We start from the raw sequence: 18,834 nt of genomic DNA, 5'->3' as shown, positions 1-18,834 counted from the left end.
TGAGTCTAAAATACATGCAATAAAGGGATGGCAAACTCCAAAAACTATCTCTGAAGTGAAGAGCATCCATGGTTTAGCCACTTTCTATAGAAGATTTGTGAAGAACTTCAGTACAATCATGGCACCAATCACTGAATGTTTAAAGAAAGTGAAGTTCAAATGGGATGAAAAAGCTGAAGCTAGTTTCATGGAGATTAAGGAAAAGTTGTCACAAGCTCCTGTATTAGTGTTATCAGATTTCAACAAGACCTTTGAGTTGGAATGTGATGCTAGTGGAGTAGGCATTGGGGTTGTTTTATCACAAGAAATGAAACCTGTTAGTGAGAAGCTAAGTGAAGCAAGACAAAAGTGGAGTACTTACTAGCAAGAGCAATTAAGACATGGGAGGTCTATTTAATGCCTAAAGAATTCATTGTCTACACTGATCATCAATCCTTGAAACATTTTAGAAGTCAAAAGCATGTGGATCGCATGTTAGCAAGGTGGGCAGCATACCTGGAGAGATTCAATTATCTTATTGTCCACAAGTCCGAAGAAACTAATCGAGTGGCAAATGCTTTAAGCCGACGTGCAAGTCTCATGGTTTCTTTTGAAGCTGAGTTACCAGGAGTAGACCAAATAAAAGAACTATATGAAAATGATGAAGACTTCGGGCGAATCTGGGTGAAACAAACGAAAGGTTTACTATTAGAAGAGAATTTTGTGGTACAGGATGGATATCTCTTTAATGGAAACCGCTTATGTATTCCCAGAGGTTCTCTACGAGACAAGTTGATTCGAGAGATGCATTCATGTAATCTTAGCGGCCATGTTGGGCATGATAAAACTATTGCTAATTTGGAAGCACGCTATTATTAGCCACAACTTAAGAGTGATGCCGGCAAATTTGTGCAAAGGTGTCCCGTTTGCCAAACATACAAAGGTCAAGTTTAAAACACCAGACTCTATATGTCATTACCCGTTCCAAGTGCACCTTGTGAAGACCTATCAATGGATTTTGTACTTGGCTTACCAAGGAGAAGGCGAGGACATGATGTTGTTTACGTGATAGTAGACAGATTTTCTAAAATGACTCATTTTATCCCTTGCCGTAAACAACGGATGACCATCATGTAGCTAATCTTTTCTTCAGAGAACTAGTTAGACTACATGGTGTTCCAAGATCAATTATTTCAGATCGAGATAGCAAATTTCTTGCTGCATTTTGGCTTACTTTATGGAAACAATTCAACACAAAATTGAAGTTTTCAAGCACTGCCCATCCACAAACAGATGGCCAAACAGAAGTGGTGAACAAATTTCTAGGAAATTTAATTTGATGCATCTGTGGAGATAGGACAATGGGATTTAGCTTTATCCCTTGCGGAGTTTGCCTACAATAATTCTAAGCATAGGTCTACGGGTCGTACCCCTTTCTCCATTGTGTACACTAGAGTTCCAAGACATGTGGTTGATTTAGTGAAGCTACCAACAAGGGAGAATTCAAGATCAACTATGACATTTGGTGACAACTATTCGGAATTATTTACAGAGGTTCAAGATGTATTAGAAGCATCAAACAAGGAATACAAGCAGTTGGCAGATAAGAATAGGAGGCTAATGTCATTCCAAGTTGGTGACCAAGTAATGGTATACCTTAGAAAGGAGAGATTGCCTACTGGTGTTCACGGAAAATTAAAGCAAAAGAAATATGGCCCATATACTATTCTAAAGAAGATCAACGACAATGCCTATGGGGTAGATTTGCCAAGTGAGATGAATATTTCAAATACTTTTAATGTGGCTGACCTCTCACTCTATCATCCAGAGCACACTTTACGAAGAAAACTTGAGGTCGAGTTTCAAAGAAGTATAGGAGAATGATGAGGAACATTAAAATTCTAAACCTAGTCCAGAACCTTCATGAATCAAAAATCAATTTTGGAACTAACAGAACGAGAAAGTCAATTTGAATTTTGCTACTAGTTGTCAAGTTTATCTTTTACATAATTCTAGAATACTTAGCTATTAAGAAAATGAGTTGTCAATGAGTTGTACAAAGGCTTTTGAAGCCCATAAATAGAGGCAATGATCTCTAGCTATGTAGTTTTTAATTCAACTCTTCCATTAATGAAACTTTGTGTTTTCTTTTAAGGTCTTGAATTAGATCTTGTATTTTAAGGGCTTTGGATTAAGCTCTTGTTATCCGTGGATTCAAATTGTCTTTAATGCGTTATCTTACAACACGTTGAAGTTATTCCTTCAACAAATTGTGTGGTATAATTTATTTAGCACATTAGAAAGTTCCTCTAAACATTGTGCTACATCAAATTCATTCAGCAGATATCTTCTAGCAGAAGTTTGTCTTAATTGGACATGCTAATTTTTCAAATCAGGTCCAAGACAGTTAAAAGGTATAGATGGAAAATTACAGCTGCTCCACTCACTTATTCTTTGGCCGAATGTTAACATTTACTTTGCAAATCAGCTCCCATAAAACATCACTTTTTCTCACTACTGTTAACTACAGCTGCTGCACTACTTCTTTGGCTTAATGTTAACATTTACTTTGCAAATTAGCACGCATAAAACATCAGTTTTTCACTACTGTTTGTTCATCATTACCATAATTTCAAAATACAAAGCAAGAACTTTCTCAGGATACTTTCTATATGGTGGAAGGCTAAACAGAATAAGATTGACAACTCAACAACTACTATTCTCTAGAAACTATGTACCTAGAAGTTTTTCTTTATATAAGATACACGATCTTTATAAAATCAACATAATTCTTATCAATATTGCAAGAGTATCAACGCACTGAGTACAAGGTAAGGTTTTCGTTAAACAAACATCACTTACCATACACTAAACAGACTCTGCAAAGTAACCCAGGAATTAAACGTAGCAGGGCAGAGAACTAAGTAAAGCAAGAATTAAACAGATCATCAGAAGTTGAGAATGGAAATGCTAAAACACTTGTTATGGAGCAAGAGAAAGAAAGAGAAAAAACAAAAGTAGTATAAAGGAACATGAACACTAAGCAATCATAGCTCCACAAGTTCACGAAAAAGGCTATAGTAGTCCAGTGAGTGATCATTCTCTAAAGCGTGGCAGAATTCATACGAGATTGCAGCAAGAACAAGCTGGACAGTCACATCTCTTAATGGGTTATAAATGAAGAAAGTTTTGAGGAAGATAGCATAATGGAGAAGAATAATCTTTAGGCTGAATCATATTTTTTGAAATGATTACACGGAGAAGAATAAAAACAAGTCAATACACGATGAAGAGAGCAATACTAATATGCATTGTGAATCAACATTTTGCTACACAAGCTTCTGGGACCATCAAGTATAGCAACACAACTGCACTTTATTGTAGATACGTACATTTTTTCAGAAAAACAGGACCTCCTCTTCATTTACTTAACAACAATTCCCAAAACGGGATATAAATGAATGAGCAAAATTATTCGACAAAACTAAGAAATACAGTTTCACAATTTACTGAAACCGGAGACATAGATGTTCACGGGGAAACGATACACCTTAAGCAAAAGCAAATAGGAAGTAGATTTGGCGAAGACAAATTTGTCATGAAACAAAGTACTCGCTCATTCCAAAAGATGAAGACAATAGCATATATTATATTTGATATAAAGAGGAACTCTTTTTTAATCACCCATCCAAAAGAAGAAAGTAAAAGGTCCAAAAGTTTGTCCCTTGGGTGAATTCTATACTGTAAAAGAAATATTCACCTCCAAATTTGGTCTTGACCCTAATATTCAAAACAATTCAAGCTCTCATCACAGTAAATTTCTTTATTTCATACAGAAGTGACATCATCTTAATTTCACCTTCTTGTAGACTCATAGCACTTTACCGAACAAAGAATGATTAGAAATAAATTTAATTAACAAAGAAATTTGTAAAAATTCAACAGGAAACAACCAAATTGAGTGGGAACTAACAAATCTATTATTAATAAGAGAGGATAAAGCCTCCCCATTAAGCCAAATGACAACCTATAAATCAGCCATTTGGCATCATAAGACAAAAAAATAGTTAGATTATTATTTAGTATTTATTATTCATTTAAAATAAAAATAACAAATAGCAACAGATTAACTAATAAAACCTGTGAATTTTAAATTTACAATAACTGTTCAATTTGAATTAGGAATTCTTAAAAAACTGAAAAGTTAGTTTTCAATTGGCGGTCTTCAATCCCATGGTTGTTTATCCATATCCAAGCAGAAAATATAAAAGAAAGAGAAAAAATTGAAAGATTTAATTTTTAAATTTGCTAACTTCTCAATTAACGGTGATAAAAATTGGGTTTAGTGGCAGAATTTCGCAATTTTCAGATAATAGTTCTCCAATTCTTGAAAGTGGAAGCAAATCTCCATCTCCATGAAGAAATCAAAAACAAATTTTCATCTCCATGTAGATATCAACAAGCCATGTTAGTTGAATTTGTAATCCATTTTCAGATCTTATTTTTTGTTTTCATTGTCAATTTATCCTGTAAGATCTTATGTTCCTTCATTATTGTTTTTCATATATATATATATTATACTGGAATTTTGTGCTTCTTCCGACATGGATATCACATTATACCCAAAATTAAAATGACAGTCTTATGTATTTCATCGGAAGGGGTGATAATTTACAGGAATGTATGTTGTAACTGCTAAAAATTAACAATTGCTTCACTATTTTTATAGCCACATTTTTAGGAAAGACGGATTTAAGGCAGATAAAACCTAAGTTACTCAGACTCTTCACTTTCGGTGCCGCACTCGTGTCGACACAACATGGGTGTGGGTGTGGGTGTGGGTGTAGGTGTAGGTGTGGGATCCGTACCCGATGTGATCAACCGATTTTGGTTACTTTGACCAAAATCGATCGGGAAAGTCCGGACAGATTTAAGAAATTCTATAATCAAAATAAAAGCTAAGGTGAAATTGAAGAAAATGGAATACCTTGTATATAGAAATTTCTATGTTATTGCTTTTCTTTTTATCTCCATTCAGGATTTTCTTCTTGAAAAATATTTTCTCCTTAAGTTTTCCACATAATATCTCAAAATTTATGTTTTATAACTCTATTTTTAGATATTTAAATTATTTTTCGCCGAATCCCCGCACCCGTATCCATCCATAGATCCATATCCCTAAATCTTTAAATTGAGACCGTGAAAGATCCGACTTCTAGATCCGTACCCGTATCGGACACCCGCACCCGAGTCCGAGCAACTTAGGATAAAACAACAAATGGGAAACCATAACAATTTGATAATAAAGAAACAAGGCAATAAGGTAAGGCAAGAGGAGATGAAGCCGACCCATATGTGTTTACAAGTATCTTCTTCATCTCCGTTTTATTTTGAAACTATACTTACCTTCTACTATCCTTTCTGCAAAGTTTTCTTCTGATGCTAAAATAAATCGATCTTTGTTTCAATGCTGCAACTAATTCTACAAATTTTATATGCTTACTGCAGTAAATTTTCAGTAAATGAGATGATTATGATAAGCATAAAAGGCATAAAATTATTTAAAATTTGTAAGCTTTGATTAATCTTCAACACTGCCCAATATTCTGATCGGGTCTGGGTAAGGAAAAATCATTTTATATATCTTTCATTGAATTTCATGATTCTTCTTCTATATGGTTAATCTATTGAATAATCTCGGTGGCTGGGGAAGAAAGGCTCTCAAATATTGAATTATCATAATCTTTTTTCAGGTATTTCCACACTACCTTTTTGTTAATTTTAAGTCCATTTTTATTCAAGATTATGTCAAAGTTATATTGAAAAAAACTTTTCATCAGCAATTTGTTTATAATAAGTTTGCTAAAGGTAGCAATTAAGACTTACCAATTTTTAGCTCAAGGTGGCAATTAAGAATTACCAATTTTTTAAATCAAGTAGTGTTACTCATTGGCTTATGACTACTTGAATTCATCTGTGATTTATATATAAAAGGTATCACCAAATTGACAAGGAAATGTTAGTAAAACACTCTTTTTGACCTCATGTATAACTCAAAAATGAGATGACAATGCATTAGGAAAACAACATACAAGTTGAACATCATTGCAGCTTTCTTTGTCGCGTATTTGTTGTTGTCAAGTATTTAAGGTGTAATTGGGATATGGAAAAATGTTGAGAAAGTGAGGCAGCTTATGAATAAAAGACATGTTAGGAAAGAATTGGTTGTTAATTGGTTGGAGATTGAACATAAATCTCTTCCATCTTTTTGTTTCAACCTTTTATTCCTGTTACACAGATCTATAAACATCTCACAGCTGAGGTTTATTACTTTGGTATACTTTAAGTTATAATGGAATCTGCAAGTTAAGCTTAGGAGAAAAATAAGAGAACATTTTCAAGAACATCCACAATACAAATTGATTGTAATAGAATGGCAAAAGAGAATGGAAGCCTTCGAGTAACTGGTTATGTTGCTATCATGTGATCAGGAGGTCACAGGTTCAAGCCTTAAAAATAGCCTCTGACAGAAACGCAAGGTAAATTTGTGTACAATATACCCTCTTGTGGTGGGGCCCTTCCCCAGACCCTACACATAGCGGGAGCTTTAGTGAACCGAGATACCCTTCTAGAATTTCAAAAGTGTAAGAGTTAAAATTTATGGGCCTGCCAAAGAACTTATACGTAGTGGAGAGCATCTAGAACCTAAATCAATTTTATTTTCATTCGCCTATAGATTTAAGTATCCGACATTTGCTAGATTTTAGAATATTATTATCACTTAATTCATGTTTCGTTCTAGCAAACAAGTACCCTATACATAAACAAGACTTCATGTATATTCTTGTGATCATGGCTTGTATGACATTTACTTACAATAAAGATATGTCGTAAATTTTCAAGAATAGTATTAAGAAGAGTCACGTTTCTTAAATTATAGATAACTTTGGAACCTTAAAGTGTCGCTACCGGTGAAAATATGGGTGAACAGTAATGTGTTATACTGATGAAGATTTAGCATTTGATAATTCGGCTAACTCTTAATTTGGATGGAACATCACAAATAAAAAATATTTATTATTTGTCGTTCTGTTGTATATTGTTCAATCTAATTGAGGCAGATCAGTCAACTAAGGAAGTATCCTTTATGAAAGTGCACAAGAGTTATTGCAGTGACTAGTGACTAGGTATACAGAGAGAATAGAGACATCTCATCCTGAAATATGGAGAAGAGTGTTTAGAAAACTTAAACGAAGACGTTGTAGAAGCTTTGCACTTGATGTTCTGGTTGCTTTGGTATATGCTATTTGGAGTGCTAGGAACAAGGCAGTGTGAAATCACAAAGTTCAGCGACCAACTATGATATGCAGCCAGATGAAAGAGGAGTGTAAATACAGAGTATATGGGCATAAAATAGTACAGTGGTATAGGAAAGATAGGAACAGATAGAGAAGTTGTACAACAGAGATAACGCTGAACAGAGGTAGATAGGTAGAATGCTCCGATTAGTCCCTGCTAGGTAGACATAGAGGTATTAGTAGTGTGCCTAGAATACACAAATTATTAGCTCGGATTTACACTTAGAAAAGATAAATTCTTTTTGAAAGTCGTGTATTATTTCATCTATGTAATGTGAGCAATCTCAAAAGAGTTTACGTAAATATTAGTTCACTATTCACAATGTTTTACTATTAATTTAATAGCAATGTTTTTTGTTGTTGGTAATACAATGTTGTAATTTTATTTATCAAGAACGATGGTTATTTAATAGCTTGAGGTGATGTATTATGCTAAAAAAATTGAACTTAGATATACTAAACTATAGGAGTTGTATTACTTTTGATTAAAAACACACATAATTTAAAAGATGACATTAAATATTCATAAATAATTTTATGGATTCACGAATAAATTTTAAATTTTACTGCACATAATACAAATTTTATTGTAATTTAAGATGAATGAAACTTAATATGATCAAGAAAAAGAAGTATTAATAATTTTTTATAATTTTTAATCTTAAATACTTTCTGCGCATTGCGCGGGTACAATACTAGTTTCATCATAAGAAGAGAGAAAAGATGATACACAGTAAGCAATGATTGGGGAAAAAAATCAGACTAACAAAATAACACCAATTTCTGAACCAAAACATTTGTAATTTGGAATATTCTTATTGAGTTATCGGTTTACCCAATAACCCAACAAGAAAAAATCGAACCGAACCAATAACTCGATTAAAAAAATTATAAAATCATTAAAAAATCGTTAACCCAATAAATCAATAACAATAAACCAAAAACACTTTTATCAGTTCTGTTTATTGGTCGGTTCGATTTTTGCACACCCCTATTATGAGTCTACTGCTTATAGAAATGAAAAGAAACACAAAAGGTTTCTTGCAATTGGAGTTGATGGATATTGAAAAATTCAATCTTTATCCACCACACCATTAAGCCTACAGTTGATTTGCCTAATCTACTGCTTTTGGATATTGTATGACGTGGTCTCTCTTCAGTAATCCTTAGTGAAACTTTTCTGTCATAAATGTGTGTGATAGTATCGAACGTAAGTTTTTGCACACCTCGACTAAATCCATAATATACTGATAACCATGATGTCCGGGTCAGCTTTCACATAACTCGACTAAATCCACAAGTTATAGATAACAGTAGTGTTCAAGCCAGCTTTCTGCACCTCGACTAAAGCCAGAAGATACCGATAATCGTGGTGTTCAGGTCAACTTTCACACACCTCGATAAATCCACAAAATACCAATAACTATGGTGTCGGAGCTATCTTTCGCACACCTCAACTAAATCCACAAAATACTTGTCACCTCTCTCCAACAATATATATCAGTTAATTCTATATTCAAATTATAGTTTATAAAGTGAGCAGTCAAACACATATATTTAATCATTTGCACCGATGTCCATGTGTCTATTGTAAGACAGATTCTTGGTTGCATTTCTCTAAAAGGCTTCTTCAAGCTTAGTCTCAATTCACCATAAACATCATAGCAATCACTTATTATTGTTCTACGGGAAGGAATCCGAAACAAAGGTTGGACTTTACTCATAAACTTCTTAATGCCTTCACTTTCTACGAAGCTAAATGGTAGTTCATCTACAATTATCATCTCAACTAAAACTCTCCTAACTACCTCTTGCTCAAATTTCCAATATTCTCCCGATGAATCCTTTGTTTGGAAGTTTAACAATGTTTGACCACTAGATTGGTGGGCGGGGCTTATACATTTTGCATCTAACCAAAAGTTATCTCAACCCACTTGTTCCCTTTTTAGTTGTATTAGCCGCATAATTCTGATGGCAATGCAAACATTTTGCTTTAACTAGGTTATCATTTTCAAATATCTTTTCAAAATGTTCCCAAGCAGTAGATTTACTTTCCATTCTTTCCTTTCTGTAGTGTCAACTGAGTTGTCATTACTATTATCAGGCACACTATCAGTTAAACCATCCATACTAACTCGACTTTCAACAGCCATCTATGTAAAATTTGAAAGAAAAAACAAAATTAAAAGTGTTGAAAAATCAACAAAAAATCTCACACTCTTCACCAATTCACCAAATCACTGATTAAAATCAAAAGGAATTAAGGAATAAAATAAAATTAACACTAAACTCTAAAGTCCTCAGGGTCTTTTTACACAGAGAATAAAAAGGAAAGTGGACTAATACAGAGATACCGGCAGAATACTAAGCAAAATTGCCCAGAGTCTTCATTAGTAAAGTATGCATTTTATGAGTTAGGGGTTGTTTAATCTACAACATATGTCCCAAAATCAAACCCAAATCAGCTTAATAGTGCAAAATAACAAGGAAAATATATATAACAACAACGGCAACAACATACCCAATGTATTCCACATAGTGGAGTCTGGGAAGGGTAGAGTGTACGAAAGGGTAGAGTGTACACAGATCATACCACGACCTCAGACGAAGTAGAGAGGCTGTTTCCGATAAACCCCCGACTTAGGATCGATAGCAGTATAACAAACACCAAACATAAATGCATATAAACTAGTACAATCTGCAAAATAAACTAACACCACTTGCCATAAGATAATACAACAGCCACAAGATAAAACTAAAAACTAGCTATCCGAAATCATACAAATAAAAAAAGCTCCACTATTGTTACCAACGCACTCTTGCCCCTAACCCTCTACCCCTAATTCGCGACCTCCACACCTTCCTCCGTAAACTATAACTGCTCCATATAATGCCTAATCACCTCGCTCCAATATTTCTTCGGTCTACCTCTACCCCACCTAAAACCATCCATAGTCAATGTCTCACACCTCCGCAATGGAGCATCAAATTATCGATCATGAAAATAGAAGATTTTGCGTTTTATAAAAATCAAAAGTGAAAGTAGGTGTGCTACGTGTCTATTAGCAGTCGAATTTATTTCACAAATCACTGAATCAGTAAATAGAAAAAAAAAAAAAAAAAAAAAAGAAGAAAAAAAAATAGAAAAGAAAATGTTACCTGATTCGCCGCTCCGGTGGGTTCGCCGTTCGTCGCTCACTGTCCTGTCCGTCGTTCGTCGCTAATTGCTAATGCTAAGTGTACATTAGTAAATAATTGGGGCGGCCGATTGGGCCTAAAGATTAATTGGGTTGGGCTGGTGTACATTATTAAAAAATAATTGGGTTGTGTAGTGAATAGTCTGTATTTGTATAATAATTCAGTTTAAACCGAATACCGAATTATATATCCTCAATAATTGAATACCAAATTTATGAAAAAAAAAAACCAAACACCGAATCGAAAAAATGAAATTGAAAAACCGAATTAATTCGGTTCTGTTCGGTTTTTTTATTTTTGGTATTTATGTCCATCCCTACCGTTAAGGACTAAAAATCGATAAACCAAAAACCGATAAAAAATATCTTATTCATTTGATTATTGGCTTAACATATTTAAATATCTATAACCGATAAACCAAATTCATAATACATAAAATCGAACAGAATCGATCGATGAACACCCCTACTCCATAAATAATACTGAAAATTTTCTTGAAAGAATAAATAGCTGGAATATATGATAGAATTTGAGCTGTGAAGGGTAAGTTGGGGTACACCAAAAAGAGAAGCTTGCTTCGATTGTCAAAATAACGTTTCTTTCCTCTTTTCTTTTTTAGGTTACGTACCCGTGCTATTACAGATAATATTAAAATATTATTTATGTTATGAAATATAAAGAAAAAATAAGAAGAATAAATAGAGAAAGAAGAGGAAGACTTCTTTATTTCTCTTGATGGATGAGAGATTGCAAGATTGTAAATACAATGAACAAAACCCCTCTCGTTAAAACCTTACTAGAAAAAACTCAGTGGAAAAAAAAATCTAGTGAAGGAAAAAGAGTACACATCTCTAACAATACGCATATAGGTTGCCTCATTAAAAACCTTACAAGGAAAACCAGTGGGACAAAACCTCGTAAGGGAAAAAGAGTACAGCGCGTATTAACTCCCCCTAATGAGAACATGCTTAAACCTTTGCATCCCAATCTTGGGCACCGTCTTCTTAAAAGTTGTAATTGGAGAAGATTTGGTGAATAAATCAGTCACGTTGTCAGTTGAACGAATTTGTTACACGTTAATATCATCATTCTTTTGTAGCTCATGTATGTAGAAAAGCTTTGGGAAAATGTGCTTCGTTCTATCTCCATTTATGAATTCTCCCTTAAGATGTGCTATGTATGTTGAATTATCTCTGTATAAAATTATGGGTAGATTGTCATATTTCACACCACATTTTTCTCGAATGAGATATATCATGGACCTCAACCATACACATTCTCGGCTTGATTCATGAATAGCTATTATCTCAGCATGATTCGATGAAGTGGCTATGATAGACTGCTTTGTATATCTCTAAGATATGACAGTATCCCCACATGTGAACACATTATATGTTTGAGACCGAGATTTATACGGGTTAGATGAGTATCTAACATCAGCATGACCAGTAAGATCAGGACTGCAATCTTTAGAATAAAATAAACTCATGTATCTTATTTCATTTCGATGTCTCCTAGTAGGAGTAGAAATATACCTTGCTAACAAATTGAGCGAAAGGCTATATTGGGTCTTGTAGTATTTTACAAGATACATGAGTGCACCAATTGTACTAAGATATGGCACTTCATAACCAATCCAAATTGGTATATTTCTCATTTCAGCAAATAATCTTATTGCATTTGAAAACTCTCCAAGAGTTTCAATAATTTTCAAGCTATAAGCTTATACAATATAAGTATTATCAATAAGTTTCCCAGAAACTTTTATATTTTGAATCCTTAAAGAAATTTTCATACAAATTTTGTCAAAGTGACAATATTCAACATTTTATTTGTGACATCTTCAAGTGTCTGTACTGCAAATCAAATAAGTTTTCACTTACCAAGATGCATCCTTTCATGTCACTTGATAAATGTTTCTACGTCAGCATGCTTAAATTAACGTAGAATTCATATCCTCGTAATCTTTCACAATATTGAGCCAATATTGTGTCAAAGATATTGATGATATATCATTTTGTATCGGTTCACAGTGCCACATAACATTTGAGATCTCATCACTTCATTATTTTCAGGTACATGAACCTCTCATAAAGTTTCATGAAGTGGTATGTCGTAGGCTCTTCAAGAGCTCATTGCCATCTTATTATGATTATTTGCTCCTTATTTTTCAAGGACTATTTCATTTGGAACCGATCAGTCTACCACACTTCACGCATGCATAGACTTTGTCTTTTAAGAACACAAAATAAGAGCATTTGCGCTTAGTATGAGATGCTTTCAGCATTTGACTTGAATTATCTTTTGAATGAGGATATGGTGATAATTCTTAACATATTTCATAGCGCTTATAATCTCCCTCTTATGTTAGGAAAACTAACATACATTCTCTACTTCTTTGAGAAATCCATCGTTGTGCATTATGGTATATTCATTAATCGTATACCGCATATCAAAATTATTAGATGGAACAATTAGTTTCCGACCTTGAACCAATTGAGGGAGAAAAAATAATCATAATTTATTGGTCTAATGCATACAAATGCTATTGCAATATATCATATTTCAGACCAATACATTAAGTTTTGTTTTCATTATCAGTGGTTTAGATATTTATCGAAGACATTCAATGCTAAACCATCATCATCAAGATGAATTATCTTGATTACACAATCTGAAAATTATGCTCAATTTATATTGAACAAGTAACTTTATGAATGTCAAACGTAGGTTGACCATAAATGTACATCTTATTGATGCATCTTTTCAACATATCACATGATAGGTGAACGGGCCCTTATTCACCTTTTATAATTTTCAGATTTGAAGAGATCCAATCTTAATATTAGTTGGTCCAACCAACTTGTCATGAGAACAAACGACATAAACAATTCTTGAAGAATCTTCTAGTTCTTCAATACATGCACATCTTCGAGATGTCACAATCGTTCATATCAATTTATGAACTTTTATTCTAGTAAACTCCAAGTTTACCATGACATATACTTGTTCTTTAGTAAATTTCAGATTTACTATTACATGAATAAATTTCAGATTTACTACTTTAGAAGTAGATTTCAAAATTATTCAACCTCTTTCGGAGGTGAGTTGTGATACAATCACAATCAAGTGCACATTTGTATTAATAAGTTTCTCATTCCCCAGGAATAAAATATAATCGTGCCTTAAGTCTATCAAATTATGATAGCTTATAACCTCTTTCAAGATTTTACTACTTCAAAAGCAAATCGAGTCATACATATAATGTAGAGCATTTTTCTCTAGCATATCTTATAATCATATAAGCGTGTGAAAATATCATCACTTTTGATGATCATTATCATATTGTCGCTCCGCGCGTATATTCGTGCATTCAATCACTTGCCTTCTTTCAGACATATTATGCACTGCTACCACATACAACTCAAGAATGAAGTAAGTTGTCATATTTCAGACTTATCATATATTGCTACCACATTCACTTCATGGAAAGGAGCATATTCAATGGGTCGAATTTCAAACTTTTCATCAAACACTCATTATTTTGCCTTAGCCATCACAATATCATCAATATGGTGTATTGAGATTCAAACTCAATATTTGGTCCATATAAAGGCGTCTTAGGCACGAATCCATGGGACTTGAACCCAACATATTATCATCCTTTTTGATAATATTGTTCTTGAGGAATAAATTTAAAATATAAGTGGTTCCAAACCAATTATTTTTCCTCAAATCCAACAATAATTATATCATTAATAGAAAAATACAAATAACATAAGCAATTAGTAACCTTGACCTTTAGATTTATACTCTCACCTTGTTTGGCAGAGTCTCGTATTGATAACGTGTTATGAAATATAAAGAAAAAACAAGAAGAATAAATAGAGAGAGAAGAGGGAGACTTCTTTATTTCTCTTGATAGATGAGAGATCGTAAGATTATAAATATAATGAACAAAATCCCTCTATTTATAGGGAAAATTTACTCCTAGTCTGAGTAAAAGACGGATGCTTCAAATCCTAATAGATATCAAAGTAAATCTTGATAGATCTTGATAGACATTCACTATAATGTAAATACATTTATAACAATTTAATTATTTTTACTAGAGATGTTTTGTTTGAGTATGTTAAAATCATATTTTCTAGGTTTTAAAAAAAATTATTTTAGTTTTATTTCAAAAAGAATGATCATTTCCTTCTTTAGTAATTTTTAAATTTTAACTTTTCACGTGACATGTTTAAGACCACAAGATTAATGAATATTTTAGTATATTTGATTTATCTTTAATTTAAGAGCACAAGATTCAAAACTTCTCGGACGGCCCCCCGGTGGCCTATTAAATGGACTGTGTAATGGGTTGTTTTGGAGGAGCTAGGGATCCATTTTTCAAGTCAAATGATGAAACGACAGGAATTATAGATTTTTTATGACTTCTCATAGGTGTTAGACCACGGATCAACGGGTGAGTGCGGGCTCCATAAAAAAAATGGGTGAAACTTCTCAATGGATCCCTTGACGGCCTATTTAATGAATCGGGTTATTTTGAAATGGTTGAGGGAGTCATTTTTCAAGTCAAATGAGTAAAACGACTTGAATTGTGGTTTCTTGCAACTTTCGATCAGTGTTAGCCCATAGATCGGTGGATGGGTGCAAACTTTGAAAAAAATTTGGTCGAAACTTATCGGTGGATCCCTTGACGGCCTATTTAATGGATCGGATTATTTTGAAATGGCAGAGGAAGCTATTTTCCAAGTCAAATGAGTGAAACGACTTGAATTGTGGTTTCTTGCAACTTTCGATAGGTGTTAGCCCATAGATTGGTGGGTGGGTGCAGGCCTTAAAAATAAATTGGGGGAAACTTCTTGAACGCGGTCCCCTGATATCCTATTAAATGGGTCGGATTTCTTTGGAGGGGTTGGGGGAGCCATTTTCAAGTTAAATGCTTTAAACAGTAGTAATTGCAGGTTTTTTGCAACTTTCAGTGGGTGTTAGTTAACGGATCAGTGGGTGGGTGCAGGTTTTGAAAATAATTTAGGTAAAACTTCTTGGGTGGTCCCCTAACGACCTATTAAATGAATCGAGTTGCTTTGGTGGGGCTAAGGAGCCATTTTGCAAATCAAACTGGTAAAATGGTAGAAATTGTGAATTTCTTGCGACTTTTGGTGGGTGTTATCCCATGGATTGATGAGTGGATGCGAGCTCCCAAAAAGATTTTGGTGGAACTTCTCGGACGGTCCCCTAACGGCCTATTAAATGGATTGGGTTGCTTTGGAGGGACTAGATGAGCCATTTTCTAAGTCAAACGGGCGAAACAACAGGAATTGCAGCTTTTTTGAGACTTTTGGCGGGTGTTAACCCATGGATAAGTGGGTTGATATGGGCTCTAGAAAGTTTTATGGGCAGAACTTCTCATATGGTCCCTGACCAGGAAATTGCATATCCTAGACCCAAATATGGGTGACTTTAGATATTTGACCCTAATAAGAAATGTTTTTAAAGAATAACCTTATTTACTTTTTAAATATAGTACATGTATCATTTTGCCCCTCTACACCTCAAATATATTTTTTAAACTTTTCATTCTTATTCGTCTCACAAATTTTATTTTTTATTATTTTCACTTTTTATTTTTTTCTTTAATTTTATTATTCTATTTTTTATTATTTTCACTTTTTTATTTTTTCCTTTAATTTTATTATTCTATTTTTTATTATTTTCACTTTTTATTTTTTTCTTTAATTTTATTTTTATATTTTAATTCATTTGTCTCAATCTTTATTTTTTTTCTCTTTTTTCTTTTTTTCTCAAGCATTATCTACTTTTTTTAATTCATTTGGCTTTAACCTTTATTTTTCTTTTACTTTTGGTTTTTATCAGTTCTCTTTTTTTTTCTTCATTTTTCTAAAACTTTATTTTTATTTTTATTTTTTCCTCTCATTTTTTATTTTCTCAATTTTTTAAATTCTTCATTTTTTCTTAATCTTTTTTTTTTCTTGCCTTTTTTTTCTCACTCTTTTTTTTATTTCTCTATTTTGTTTGATCGTTTTTTTCTTTTTTCAATTCTCTTATTTTTCCTCATTTTTCTCAAACTTTATTTTTATTTTTCTCTTATTTTTATTTTTCTCAATTTTTTAATTTTTCATTTTTTTCTTGATCTTTATTTTTTTTTTCTTTCCTTTTTTCTCAATCTTTTTTTTATTTCTCTCTTTTGTTTGATCATTTTTTTCTTTTTTCTCAACTTCTATTATATTTTGTTAATAAATAAAAAATTGAATAATCCGCAAAGGTATCTTCTTCTTTTTACATCAAAGCAAATTTAAGAGCTTGAATTGTTGTTACGAAATTCTTTGAAATTTTTTTAGATAAGTCGTGTCTCTAAGGCGAGAGTTGTAGAATATCTCATAAATAAAGACATAATGTGGTAGTGTCAACTCTTGCCCGTGGGGCATAATTTATTATTTGAAAGTTCTTGAGCTAAGTCTTGCCTCTAAGGCAAAAGTTGTAGAACATCCCATAAATGAAGACATAACGTGGTAGTGTCAATCTTGCCCGTGGGGCATAATTTGTAGTTTGAAAATTTTTGAGCTAAGTTTTGCCTCTAAGGCAAGAGTTGTAGAACATCTTATAGATGAAGACAGAACGTGGTAGTGTCAACTCTTGTCCTTGGGACATAATTGTAGTTTGAAAGTCCTTGAGCTAAGTTTTGCCTCTAAGGCAATAGTTGTAGAATATCTCATAAATAAAAACATAACGTGGTAGAGTCAATTCTTGCCCGTGGGACATAATTTGTAATTTGAAAGTCCTTGAGCTAAGTTTCGCCTCTAAGGCAAGAGTTGAAGAACATCTCATAAATGAAAACATAACGTGATAGTGTCAACTCTTGCTCGCGGGGCATAATTTGTAGTTTGAAAGTCCTTGAGCTAAGTCTTGCCTCTAAGGCAATAGTTGTAGAATATCTTATAAATAAAAACATAATGTGGTAAAGTCAACTCTTGCCCGTGGGGCATAATTTGTTGTTTGAAAGTCATTGAGCTAAGTCTTGCCTTTAAGACAATAGTTGTAGAACATCTCATAAGTGAAAACATAACGTGGTAGAGTCAACTCTTGCCCGTGGGGTATAATTTATAGTTTGAAAGTCCCTGAGCTAAGTCTTTCCTCTAAGGTGAGAGTTATAAAACATCTCATAAATCAAAATACAATGTGGTAGTGTGGACTCTTGCCCATGAAACATAACTTGTTGTTTGAAAGTCATAAGTCTTGCCTCTTCAATGTAGTAGTTTCAACTCTTGTTCATGAAACATAGCTTATTGTTCAAAAATTGTAAGTCCTGCCTTTATAATGTGGTAGTGTCAACTCTTGCTAATGAGATGTAACTTGAATGGAAGAAATCGAAGAAAAGAACAAAAATAATAAAAAAATTGCGGAAAAAAAATGAAGAAAAATATTAAAAAACAAAAATCAAAAAAAATGTAGAAGTTGAGAGAGAAAAGAAAAAAAATAAAGGTTGATAAAAAAAAGAAAGATTAAATAAAAATAAAGGTCGAGAAAAATTTAAAAAGAAAAAAATCAAAGAATAATAAAAAAAGTTTTTCTTTTTATAAAAGTAAACGTTGAAAGGTGTAAGGAAAAAAAAGTAAGGGTTGAGAAAAATTAAAAAGAATAAAAAAAAGGAAAGAAAAAATTAAAAAGAAAAAAAAAGTTGGGAGGAAAAAGGAAAAAGTAAGGGTTGAGAAAATTTAAAATAAAAAGAGAAAATAAAAAATAAAAATCAAAGTAAAATTAAAAAGAGAAAAAAATAAAAGTTGAAAGATATAAATATAGAGTTGTTATCCAATATGAAGATCATTTATGTAATTTACTCCATTGATCGGGGACAATTTTGTCCCAAAAAATTAGTTAATAGGTAAAGGCTATTTTAAGGAAGCTTTTTTTTTGGGACTAAAATTTGAAAGTCACCCCAATTTGGATCTATTTTTTAGATTCACTCGTCCCTGACAACCTATTAAATGGATTATGTTGCTTTGGAGGGTCCAGGGAAGTCATTTTTCAAATCAAACAAGTGAAATGATAAGAATCGTGGGTGTTAGCCCACAAATCGATAGGTGGGTGCGGGCTCAAGATATTTTTTGGATGAAACTTCTCGGACGATCCCCTGGTGGCCTATTAATGTAAACACCTAATTTTTGACCCAAACCTAATGTTTTTATATCATTTTAATGTTCAATTAATTTTTATTTTTTTAGGCATTTTAAATTTATCTTACTAGCTTATATTATATTTTATTAGTTTTTAA

At 32.8% G+C, this 18,834-nt stretch overlaps 1 protein-coding gene across 1 annotated transcript in view; it reads right to left on the bottom strand.

Moving 5' to 3' along the window:
* Positions 1-10,590, bottom strand: part of LOC107841015 (thioredoxin domain-containing protein PLP3B) — a gene marked incomplete in the record, with an annotated part of 20,340 nt that extends 9,750 nt beyond the window's left edge. The window contains 1 exon segment of the mRNA XM_047396549.1: positions 10,497-10,590.
* Positions 10,591-18,834: the final 8,244 nt, after the last annotated feature.

Source organism: Capsicum annuum, chromosome 9 (assembly GCF_002878395.1).
Source record: "Capsicum annuum cultivar UCD-10X-F1 chromosome 9, UCD10Xv1.1, whole genome shotgun sequence".
Lineage (NCBI taxonomy): Eukaryota > Viridiplantae > Streptophyta > Magnoliopsida > Solanales > Solanaceae > Capsicum > Capsicum annuum.
The sequence above is the reverse complement of the archived record's forward strand: the minus strand, read 5'-3'. Positions and strand labels throughout refer to the sequence as shown.